This window comes from Mauremys reevesii, linkage group 11 (assembly GCF_016161935.1).
Source record: "Mauremys reevesii isolate NIE-2019 linkage group 11, ASM1616193v1, whole genome shotgun sequence".
Classification (NCBI taxonomy): Eukaryota; Metazoa; Chordata; order Testudines; family Geoemydidae; genus Mauremys; species Mauremys reevesii.
Genome location: NC_052633.1, coordinates 42,084,694 through 42,097,247, shown reverse-complemented (window position 1 = coordinate 42,097,247; position 12,554 = coordinate 42,084,694). Strand labels below are relative to the sequence as shown.

The window sequence follows — 12,554 nt, the reverse complement described above, 5'->3', positions numbered from 1 at the left end:
TGGAATGAATGAGCTTGGACTCACACCCCAGTAGGACTCGGGCTTGGACCCATACACCTGGGCACGTCCATGAACCTCAGTCCCGTGATGCAAGTCAGAAGCCTGTGTGCATAGTCGGGTAGTTTGGGCTTAAACCTGAGTCTGAGCCTGGGTTTGCTATGAAGAGCAGACATATGCTGAAGGGAATGGGTTGAGAGGACACAACCATGAATGACAGTATTTAGGGAGGTATATACTAGTTCTGCACCATTGCTACTGCTAAAGCATGGATTGAAGATGGAAGATATAGCCAACACACCTGGCTGCCTGCTGCTTCTTCATAAGGTGTCGAACCCCCTGCTGACGTAGGTCATGTGTAGCTGCTCCAAGTACTCCTCTTCCACCAACAGATTCCCTCAAAGAGAGAGCTCAGAGTCCTCTGGTATGTGGGGTAATAGCAGCAATCAGAGGAAACTAGGGGAAAGAGCAAAGATATGTATGCATCTCCTCTTTCATTTGCTGGAAAGCGTGATCCACAGGTGACACCATGATTCTCTCTACTGATCTCTTAGAAAATAGACTACAATATTTGAAGCTTAAAAGACTCACACTTGGACTCACGGAGGAAGCAGACCCATTCTAAGATACTTTAGCTCCAGTTAATAGAGAACACAGATCTGCTCTTTAGCCTATCCAGAACAAGACCACTCATGTGCCTGCAATCAGCGCTCCTAACACATACTGACCATGTGTGCACTGGGCCTGATTCTCCACAGCCTCTCACCTATTGTAGTCATTTACATGTGTGCAAAGTGGATATAAAATGCTACCATTCTCATATGACAGAGTCATTTCCCCCCAAAATATAAGATACCATAACTGGAATTGCAGTTTACACATTGAAATGCACTCCAGCAGTGTAGGGCTACATTTATAGAGAAGTAGAATGAAGTTACATTATCCAAGGTCACTGTAAGATGATGTCATTACCTTGTAAGATATAGACTCATCTTGAAAACATCTATATCTATGCCTCAGTGCGGTACTGCTTCTTTAGTTGGGTGTGGGCATTACAAGATAGAAAAGAAAAATACTTTTATGTGTACAAGTTCCAATGGGGAAAATAATTTACTACAACAAACTCCTATCTCCACACTGAAGTTCTGGTTTTGTCTATGAATCAATATCCTTGTTCCTTTAGATTAGTGGTTCTCAAACTTGTGTACTGGTGACCCCTTTCACATAGCAAGCCTCTGAGTGTGACTCCCCCCTCAATAAATTAAAAACACTTTTAAATATATTTAACACCATTATAAATGCTGGAGGCAAAGCGGGGTTTGCGGTGGAGGCTGACAGCTCGCGACTCACCATGCAATAACCTTGGGACCCCCTGAGGGGTCCCGACCCCCAGTTTGAGATCCCCTACTTTAGATCCAGTATGGAGCAGCATTTTTAATGCTGAATACCATGCATTTTGTAATCCACCAACTAATTAAACTCTCCTCTGCTCTGGCTTTTTCCTTGCCCCAGTGGCGGTTAGAGGGACATGAGCCCTGTCATTGGCTCAAGCCCGGGAGGAGCTGCTACATCATCTCAATATGTCTTATCAAAATAAATTACCCAAACAACTGGATCGCCATAAAAGAAAGAGAAAATCAAAAATACATCTAACAAAAATCACACGTATCAGGGCTCTATCACTTTGCAAGCTAGCCTGGTAGTGAGGCTACAACACAGAGAGGAGGTTTGTGTTCATTAATGTGTGCAGGAGAAATACATCAGAGAGAGTAGTTGGCAGCTTTGTCAGGCTGGAAAATTCCTTGGAGAGAGAAAGAAAATAAAACAAAAACACTGTCAAGCTGACTCTAAATTTAGAAAGACTAGGGACGTAGACAGCTGTTGGCCTTAAGTTTTTACACGTTAAGGGGGAGATTTTCAAGACACAAACCACCCCAGGGAAAGAAGCTACTATAGCCTTCTTAGCTGAAATTGTATCCACCAAATCACAACTACAAAAATTGTGAATAAAGTGTATGATAAACTGAATAATCAACTCAGTGCATCCACTAACCCTCAGGCCCAAGGGTCATCTGACATAAAAAGTTCATCTTATTTCTGAGAAAAGAGTAACAAAATCAGATAGGGTTTCATGGGGATTGAGGAACCAAACCAGAATCAAGACCATCACTTGATCCATCTGCTTTTATGGAGTTTAGACCAATCACACAAACAGAAAACAACTTAGTGGCCTTGAAATATATCAGGCCCACAACTGGTGAGACAAACCCCTGTCCATCATGAACATCTGTTTATCATTAGACTGTAATAATCAGTGACTGTCTCAGAAAAGGAACTTGTTAGTACATCAACCTCATCATTTACTAAATGCACCAAGCTACAGTCGTCAATGTAGCGCACAGCTTTGGAGTCACACTAGAATCATTGCTACATCCAGATATTCAGATTGCAATAGGACAGGGAACAGCCTTTCCCTTTGTCAGCTGACCAGAAAATTCAACCCATTGCTTTCAGACGAGGACCTTGCCACTGTAATCCATGCCATCACCGCTTTCAGCTCAGACTACTGCAACTCATACTGCATGGGGATGAAAGCAAACACTGCATAGAGCACATACCAAGCAAATGACATGTGCACGCCATACCCACTGTCCACAAAGGCCAGTCTCCACTTCTGCACCAATCTCAAAACTTTATTGTACGAGACTCTTAATTGGTTAGAACCAGGTTCTTTCAGTGACTGCTCCAGAACCCATGTAGACAATTATGCTCCAAAGGGATGCTGTAGATGAAGAAGCCTCTGATAAAGACATCTTGATGGTGAGACCCCCATCTTTGAACCCCTTACCAGAGATGTGATTGAGCCCCATTCTTACCGTGTACAGATCAAAGTGCAAGATATTTTTGGATAAAGCCTTTCTTCAACAGCATCACCTCTAATATGGCTCATTTTAGATGCAGATGAGGGGCAACTAAGAAAAGGAGAATTCAAAAGGAAGAAAAAGGAGTAGCAGAAAGGTTTAAAAAATTAAGAACTGTTGTGAAGAAAAGTCTGAAATCCCAGAGCATGAGAAAAGTGATTTCTCTTTTGGCTATTATTACCACTACCTAAATTATATGGGAACTTGGATACTGAAGTGATTGATGAATACCTAAGAAGGACAGATAGAGGTGTATCTTTTCCATAAATGCTTAGGCACATATATTGCCATAAGCCCTAAATGAGGGCTTTTAGCCCTTTCCTATCTTATTAAAAGTCAGGAACATCAAATGCAAAAATCTCTATTAATATATCAAGGCTACACAGTTAAAAGTCAGTCAGTAATAGCAGTGCACTCTATGCTCAAATGTTCCTCTGACATTTATTTATTTATTTGATGCGCCATAAAATACTGTCTTCAGGCAACATAGTCAAGTTAATGTTATTCCAGGAACCACAACTTTTGCATCTCCTCACTTTTCAAATTTAACAGTGGACATACATTAATAACCTCCCCAACCCATTTAATCATCATCTACTTTATATCAGACTGAAAGAGGACATCTTGACCTGAGCTTGAAGAGAGCACGTGACTTGGGAGGAAGCTATTAAGCTTTTAGGCTAGGTTTTTACATTCTCTAACTTTGTTTCTAATGGAGAGTGTAAATGGGAGAAAAGTTAATACCCAACATGAACTCTGAGAGGGGAGTCATTACAGAGGAGAAAAGGCTCTAGAGGAGGCACACAGTTCGATTCAGGCATTTCTTACATTGCATTTATTTACTTTTGCAGACAACTGGAGGATCCCAGTTTGAACGCATAGGGACATGGAAAATGTGGAAGGAGAAAAGACAATGCATCAGGCAGTCAGGTTGTTTTTCTTAGGGCTGGTCTATGCTGGCAAGTTTTGTTGCCAAAAACTGGCTTTTGGTGACAAAACAGCAATAGCATACACACTGCACAGACTTTTTTCGAAAAAAACATCTAATTTTGGCGACAAAAAACTTCCACCCCTGCGAGAGACTTTTGTCTTTTCCTCTCCATTTATTGTTGACAAACAGCCAGTGTAGACAGCAGAGGGTTTTTTTTTCCAATTTTATTGGCCTCCAGAAAGTATCCCACAATTCCCATTCTGCTGCTCTGGTCAGCGGTTTGAACGCCGCTGCCCTGCAGCCAATCTGCTCCTGCCTCTTGCAAGCCCCCGGAATTTTACATCTCATTTCCTGCTTGCTGGCTTCCTAGAGGAGCTTCCCAGGTGAGCATGGCTGGCTATCGCACCAAATGTGCTCCCGCTTGGACCACTGCTGAGTTGTTGGACCTGATCAGTTTATGGGGAGAGGAATCTGTTCAGTTGCAGCTGCGAGTGACCCATAGGAATCGGGACACATATGGGCAAATTTCTCAAGGCTTGTGTGAAAAGGGCTACGATCGGGACACGCAGCAATGCAGAGCGAAGATAAGGCATGGGAGGTGAACCATCACTCCGGTGGTGCATGTAAGACCTGCCACTTCTGAAAGGAGCTGACCTCAGTGGTGACCCCACCTCCATCACCGATTGCCCCCTGGATACTTTGCATGCAGCAGAAAGAGGGGGTAACCCAGAGGCTGAAATTGTGGATGAAGAAGTCGAGCTAGAAGAGGATGTGGTGCTCCCAGCGGGGTCACCCGGTGTGGCAGGCAGCCAGGAACTTTTCTTCACTCCAAAAGTGCTCAACAGGGAGCGGGAAGCAGATGAGACTCCAGGCAAGTTGTTGTGGCTTGTGTAGGGAATCGAAAAGTGGGAGGCAGGTAGCGTTTTCTGTGAGCTGGACATTGCCCTATGTAGCTAATAGCCAAGCAGGGCGTCAATGGACATTGAGACCCGCAGGGAATCCTCCAGAGAGAGGCTCTGGAAAGTTTCAAAGAGGTACTTTTTAACCCTCGGCTGCAGATTCCAAGGGATTGCAGCCTTGTTAGTTCCCCTATTGTAGGAAACTGTACCATGCCATTTAGCAATCACTGGAACTGGGACCAAAGCAGCACATAGCTGAGCTGCATATAGACTGGGGTAAAAGCCACAAGCATTCAGCATCTGAGTCCTGGTTTCTCTGGTCACCTTTAGCAGTGAGATGTCAGCCAGCAGGTTGGCCGCCTGTGAGAAAGTGTGGGATAATTTTAGAATGAGTTCCCTGCAAAGCTGCCCTGCAAGCCGTGACCTTTTTGTCCATATGAAGAACCGCCTTCCCCCCACTCCCGAAACTCACCATGACTGGGGTGCTTGTGGAGCTGTGTGCCTGCCTAAAGTCTCAGAGAGAAAGTGATTTCTACTAGCAAAATGCCCTTTTTACTAAAATGTTTCAATCATTTGCTAGAATGTAACAATCCCTCTTCTGTTCAGCACAGACTTTGAAGAACACATCACGCACCCCTGCGGACCAGCTTCGGCAGATAAGAAAAAAAACCTAGGTGCAGCAAAGAAGACTAAGAAGTGCTGCAGCGTGATGAGAGACAGACCAGGCAATAGAACGAGTGCTGGGAAGCCGAAAGACAGGACAGAAAAGGGAATGCTGGTTTTGCTAGGCAAGCAACAGAGCAAATGATAAAAGTTATGGAGGATCAGACAGAGATGCTCAGGTCTTTGATACAGCTGCAGACTGAGCAGATCCATGGTTGAGCACCACTGAAGCATATGCAGATGCACAATTCTTTGCCAGTCCCACTCCACTCTATGCCCACACATTCCTTTTCACTTCACAGCACTTCTGAGTTTCCCCATCACTCCACCCCTTCTCACAGCTTGGACAATGATAGCTGGAGCTACACACGGTTGTGAGATTTTACACTTTTTAACAATAAATAAAGGCTAAGCTATTTAATGGTACAATGTTTTTATTCTGTGTTCTATAAAAGCATATGGCAATCAATTCACTCTCGGGAACAGGCTTCTAACGCACTGTGTTGCATGGATCTTGGGCACCAAAATTGTACATAGATGAAACAGGGAAGCAACTCCAAAGAAGATGTGTTACTGCCCCTCATTGTCAAAGTGGTTCCTCAAAGCCTCTCTGATGTTAATAGCAGCCCTCTGGGCTCCTCTGGCAGCCCCAGCATCTAGCTGTTCAAACTGTGCAGCCAAGTGCTCTGCCTCAGTGCTCTACATCTGAGCAAATATTTCACCCTTAGATTCACACAGATTATGCAAAGTGCAGCACGTGGATATGACCAGGGGAATATTATCCTCGGTAATGTCTAGCCTGACATTTAAACACTTCCAGAGAGCTTTCAAATGGCCAAAGGCACATTGACTACCATGTGGCACTTGCTCAGCCTGTTAAAATGCTCCTTGCTGCTGTCCAGGTGCCCTGTGTAAGGTTTCATGAGCCAGGGCTGTAAGGGGTACACAGGGTCTCCCAGGATTACTATGGGCATTTCCACATCCCCCACTGTGAACTTGTGGTCTGGAAAGAAAGTCCCCGCCTGCAGCTTTCTGTACAGGCCACTGTTCCTGAAGATGCATGTGTCATGCACCTTCCAGACCAGCCTGCATTGATGTCTGTGAAATGCCCCCAGTGATCCACAAGCGTCTGCAACACCACGGAGAACTATCCCTTCCTATTGATGTATTCAGAGGCAAGGTGGTCTGGTGCTAAAATTGGAATGTGTGCGCCAGCAATCGCCCTGCCACAGTTAGGGAAACCCATCTCTGCAATGCCATCCACTATTTCATGCACATTTCCCAGAGTCGCGGTCCTATGCAGCAGGATGTGATTTATTGCCCTGCACACTTGGAGTAATACAGCCCCAATAGTGGACTTTCCTACTCCAAATTGATTTGCGACTGACCGGTAGCAGTCTGGATTCACCGTCTTCCACACAGAGATTGCAATACGCTTCTCTACTAGAAGGGCAGCTCTCAATCTGGTGTCCTTGTGCCACAGGTTGGGGGATAGCTCAGCACATAGCTCCAGGACAGTTGCTTTATGCATCCTAAAGTTCTGTACCCACTGGTCATCATCCCACACCTGCATGACAATGCGATCCCACCAATCAGTGCTCGTTTCCCTAGCCCAAAAGCGATGGTCTCCCATATGCAGCTGCTCTGTGAATGCACAAAGCACTGATAAGTTGCTGCCATCCATATCACACTCGGGTGCCTGCGATTCATTCTCTGCTAACTTTGCGAATAATTGTGCTGCCATTCGCGATGTCCTCACTACAGCTAGAAGCTCATAAGAGAGAAATGTGGGATCCATCCTAGATCATTACAGATGCTGGCACGCACTACAAAAGAATGACAGTTGGAAAAGCGGTGTGAAAGGAAGCCAGAGACCTTTGGCGGGGTGGGACACAAAGTGGTGCATGACGGTACATTTTGCATATCCCAGGATACGCCACGCCCCGTTTCCGCATTCCCACAACACCTAGTGACAGATGGTGTCACCAGGCACTGTGGGATACATACCCACAATCCATTGCTCTCGCTGTCAACAAAGGTGCCCTGAAATGTGGACATGATCTGTCGACAGAGGGAGCAAATGTAGACACGCTTTGGCAACTTTGTTTTTGTTGATTTTTCCTTGGCAACATTAGTTTCATCAAAAAAAAACTTGCCAGTGTAGACAAGCCCTTACACAAGAGAGAAGGAACCGGCAGGCTGCGTTAGGTAGGAAGTATGACTGTTGGCTAGAGCAGGAGTTGTACAGAGCAGACCAGAGAGGACAAGAATGTTCACAATAAGAGCCAGAGACATCTATGAAACTCACTGGCTGCTTTGCTTTGGTGAGACAAACTAAGAAATGACCTTTGATTCTATAACTGTGTTAAAATGTATTCAGCTTGCAACAACTTTGCATGCTTTATTTTCCTACTGTTCTTTGCTGCCAAAAGGCAAACTAACAGATCTCATTAAAAGCCATGGGACCTCCTGCAGCACTAAAATCTGCCTATATGTTAATCTGTAGCTAATTAACGGTGTCTCCTCTTGGCCCCCAGTGATCATCTATTTATTCTTTCATTTTTAGATTTAAAAGAATAGCGTAATAATTTTCATTATGAAGACACTCTGCTCACTTCACCAAATGCTACTCAGCATCATAGGAATTGCATATGCTATGAGAAAGAGAGACATTTTCTGTATTTTGTTGCATTGCTGAACACCAACAATTGTCTGAGTGTTCAACTGAATACACAGATCCTGAGTTAGTGTCTAAATTCACCCCTGGGGCTTTTTATTGGTAACTCCAGAACACCACCACAACAGACTTCAGCCCAACTTCCTCTCTGAGCTCGGCTGTTCCTAGGGTAGCTCCAGCACCCTCTCTGCCTAGTTCCTTAATTCCCTGTCCCTTCACTGGGCTTGCACAGGTATAACTGACAGGAATTTAGTAAACAAAATTATCTTGATGATACACAAAATGGAATGGAATCTACAGCTTATTCTGTCTTAGCTGTAATGGTTCTGCAGTGCTAATGCGAGTAAACAGCAGTAATAACTTATTTATAGTAAACAGCTATGACTCTAAATTCACACAGGGAGCAATCTGTTGAGTAAGAAAGTACTATTTTTACATAGTCACTTTTTAGAACAGAACGGCACTTCAAAGATTGCTGACAGCTTGGCCGCCTTCTACTGATTTCAGAAAAATAAAGCATAATAAGGAGTTAGGAAAAGTGTGATTACCTGAGGGCCACATTGGGGTTGCAAAACTGTATGGAGGGCCAAGTAGGGAAGATTGTGCCTCCCCAAACAGCCTGGCCCCTGACCCCTATCCGACCCCTCCCACTTCCCGCCCCCCTCAGAACTCCTGACCCATCCAACCGCCTCTGCTCCTTGTCCCCTAACTGCCCCCTCCCAGGACCGCCCGCCCCTAACTGCCTCCGTGACCCCACCCCCATTCAGCCCCCCGTGCTCCCAGTCCCGACTGCTCTGACCTCTATCCACACCCCTTGACAGCCCCCCCATCCAACCGCCCCCTGCTCCCTGTCCTGACTGCCCCCCGGGACACCTCACCCCTTATCCAACCCCCAGGCCTGGCCCCCTTACCATGCCGCTCACAGCAGCATGTCTGGCAGCTGTGCCGCCCGGCTGGAGCCAGCCACGCCACCGTGCTGCTCGGCAGAAGCGTGCAACCCCGCGGCCCAGAGCACTGCCTGTGCAGCAGTGTGGCTGCGGGCCAGATGTGGTCTGCGGGCCATAGTTTGCCCACCTCTGTTATACATTAATTGCCATCACTTTCTTTTTAAAGTAATGTCTATTTTCTTTGGTGGCTGGTTTTCCCCCAACCAAGATTACATTTGTTAAACTGGATGGTTCACAATAAAGGTCATTCGTACGCATTTCTGTTTGACAAAGAAATTTTTTCCTTATTCCTTCAGGGGCTCCAAGAGAGGTAGAATCATTTACACCAATTGAAGATCTGCCCCTCTGAAGTTAAATCACACTCCGTGTTGATATCCTTAGTTACATAATCAAGCTATTTTTAAATAGTAATTGTAAACCTGCAATTTCTGAGCTGAATTGATTTTTAATGGTGATCTCTTATTGAGTTCTTCATAAATCAAAGATACAGTTTCAAAACTTTCTTAGAAGACAAGTTTCGCAATAATGTAATGCTGGATGTGCTGTAGGGTTCAAGTTCATTATCCACATGAGATTCATAACCATGTGAATACAGTACTGTTAAATAATGTCATCCTCCTCGTAAAGTATATATTTTCCAGCTGGGTGCAACTTAACATAGTTTGATATTTATGCTCTTGTAGGATTGAAGTGCAGATGGACATAAAAGTTGTCTTTGAGCCCAGAAAAAGAAAGTCTCCAGGTGGCTTTTTTCTACCACAACAGTCACATGCAATTCAAGTCTGTGCCTCAGTGCACTTAGTTCTTCTAAAAACTGTGTCAGCAACATTTTTGGAGCTCTTCCATGAAAAGTTAAGTATTTTAAACATTTTAATCAAATTGAAACAATGGTGTTCTTTAGCAAGGAAGTCTGTATCGCACTGCTAAGTCTGAAATGGAGTATGCCACCAGCACAGTGTGCTGTAGAGACTGTTAGTGTCTCAGGATTGTGGTTCCCTTGCTGGCGTCTCTAGCTGGGTCAACACTTCACTAATGAGGTCAAGTTCTGAGTACTTGGGATCCCAACAGTGCTGATAGTTTGGAGCCTCATGCACAAAAGACATAGATGTCATTGACAACTTAAGTGTTCTGCTGCTCTTGCATAGCTGAGGGACTCTGCAGTAAATCGGCATTACAATATTATTGCCTGCAGAGAGATCTCACTTTTCAGAGTCTGGGAGTTATTTCAGAGAACTCCCAAAATCTCTGAAAAGTGAAATATCTCCCTGCAGGGCCGGAAACAATACTGTACTGTGTAGAACTCTGCTTCATATAGTTTTACTGGAGAAAACACTTGATATACCTCTTCTGTGTAACTTAAATCAGCTGTCTACAGATGCTACTTGGGGACTAGTCCTGTATACACTCAAGGGCCATGAGACTCTGCAGATAGAAAAGGGAACTGGGATCACATACAGTGCAAAAGGTATAATTTCCACAACCAGATTACACGACAAGGGTATAATTTCCAGTGTCCATTGCATGGCAAATGCTAATTTCAATAACATTGGCCGTTTTTTGTGATAATGTGCTATCACTAACCTGGAATTTATTCTTCTAGTTATTTTATTTAACATCAGGCTTCTCTTTTTCTCAGTATGCTTTCCCTTAAAATATATGGTTTATGTTAAATTCAATGACAGTATAACTTTCCACTTTCGATACCATTCCCCCTGTGTTATTCCAGACGAATCGGGGAAATGGGGCTTGTTGTGGAGTATGGAATTCAGAATTCTGCTTTGTCAGAAGAGTGAAATTGTGTAGCATGAGTACAATTCTGCACAACACTATTTACTGTTAGGTGGGTGAGATCTGTGTTCTTCTAAAGTGGCAAATATATGATATCCTGCAGGCACAGATTCACTATTTTATCAAGGCATTTCCTTTGTGACACTTAGCACATGCTTTTTTATTATCGATCACATATAACAGTGGCTGTTTCTATATTGAGAAATAGGGTGAGTAACCTACTCTGCACAAAGGCTGTGCGCCAAGTAATTACCAATTTTTTTCATTATTACTATTTAATGTTTTTCTCATGGTCGTTCCCAATGGCTCCAGTAAGGATCGAAGTGCTATTGCAACAGACTCCTTACAAACATGAACCAAAACATAGTCCCGATTCCAAAGAGCTTATAATCAAAGACTCTACTCCTGTAAAGGCTTAAGCATGATTTTTATACAGTGCAAGTAGTCCTGTTGATGTCATGTTTGGCAAACAAAGGACTCGTTCAACTGCAAAGGGAGAACATACAAATGTAAAATATATTTGCTTAAACCATCCAAATTATTTGCATATGAGAGCAAAGGGGTCTTGTATTATTACTGGTGCCAAGTAACAATAGCTTCACAGATACATATGTTTTGGGAATGCTCAGTAATACACTTTTGGCACAAGATAGTGAATCATGCATACAGAAGTATGAGACTGAATATCTGATTTGCTCACAAAGCCTGCATATTTCATACCCTCACAGATAACACAAGATATCATTCGTACCAAAACTCTTAGCCAAATGTCAAATCAGTCTCCTTCTAAGTCTGATTGGATCAAGTATGTCAAAAACACAATTCCTCTAAAAAGAGCCGATTGAACATTATTCTCTTTAGATGTGTAGTTTATAGGAGTCTGACAGTACATCGTTGAAGTTATGGAATACAATTCACGTACATCTTTCATACTAAAGAAGTACCATCTTTGATGGTTAACTCTGATTTCTATTGCCCTTATCAAAATTACAAGGATAACCTTGACCCATATAAAATATTAAAATGCTGCATGTATTAATAATTCTTCATACAGCACAATTATACAATTTGTTTGCAATTTCCCATTAACCATTTTACCCCGTTGTAACACTACTTCTCTCACTTAGTTATTGCAGTGTATAAAACATCCTCTTTTCTCTGTTTGTTGTATTACTGAAAGCTTCAGAAAACAAATGAATAAATAAAAAAGATTGTCATACATACCTCTCAGCCTGCCAAGGCCCAAGAATCACCCACGCACACACAAGTAGAGAAGCTTAACATGATGTGAGATTCTTTTGTTTGTCATAAATAAGGTTTTCCTATCATCTTATTTCCATGCTTCATCTGCCCTCATTTAAATAATATATAATAAAAAAAAATGAGAGAATACCATGTCTGTGTGGAATAAAGGTTAAAATGTGGATGGTTAAGAGGTATGTTTCTGAACTGCCCAAAATATTAATGCATACAGCACATACTGTGTATAGGGGTGCAGCAGGCAAGGGAAGTGGGAAAGAATACTATGCTACTTTGAACTTCTATGACACCTTCCATTCAAGGGTCTGAGATCACTTTTCAGATATTAGTGACATTTCACGCATTAGCGCACAATACTCTTATGAACTAGGTTAGTATTTCTGGAAAAGGAATCTCAGACAAAGAAATTAAGTGATTTGTTTGAGGTAACATAGGGAGTCTTTAACAGATCCAGGAAGAGTACCCTTAGGT

The 12,554-nt window shown here is 43.3% G+C and overlaps 1 long non-coding RNA gene across 1 annotated transcript in view; it reads right to left on the bottom strand.

Annotated features, from left to right (window-relative positions):
- Positions 1–12,554, bottom strand: part of LOC120374322 — a 91,499-nt gene that overhangs the window by 54,825 nt on the left and 24,120 nt on the right. The window contains exon 5 of the long non-coding RNA XR_005586004.1: positions 299–453. This is a non-coding gene — a long non-coding RNA (uncharacterized LOC120374322). The remainder of the gene's footprint in view (positions 1–298; positions 454–12,554) is intronic.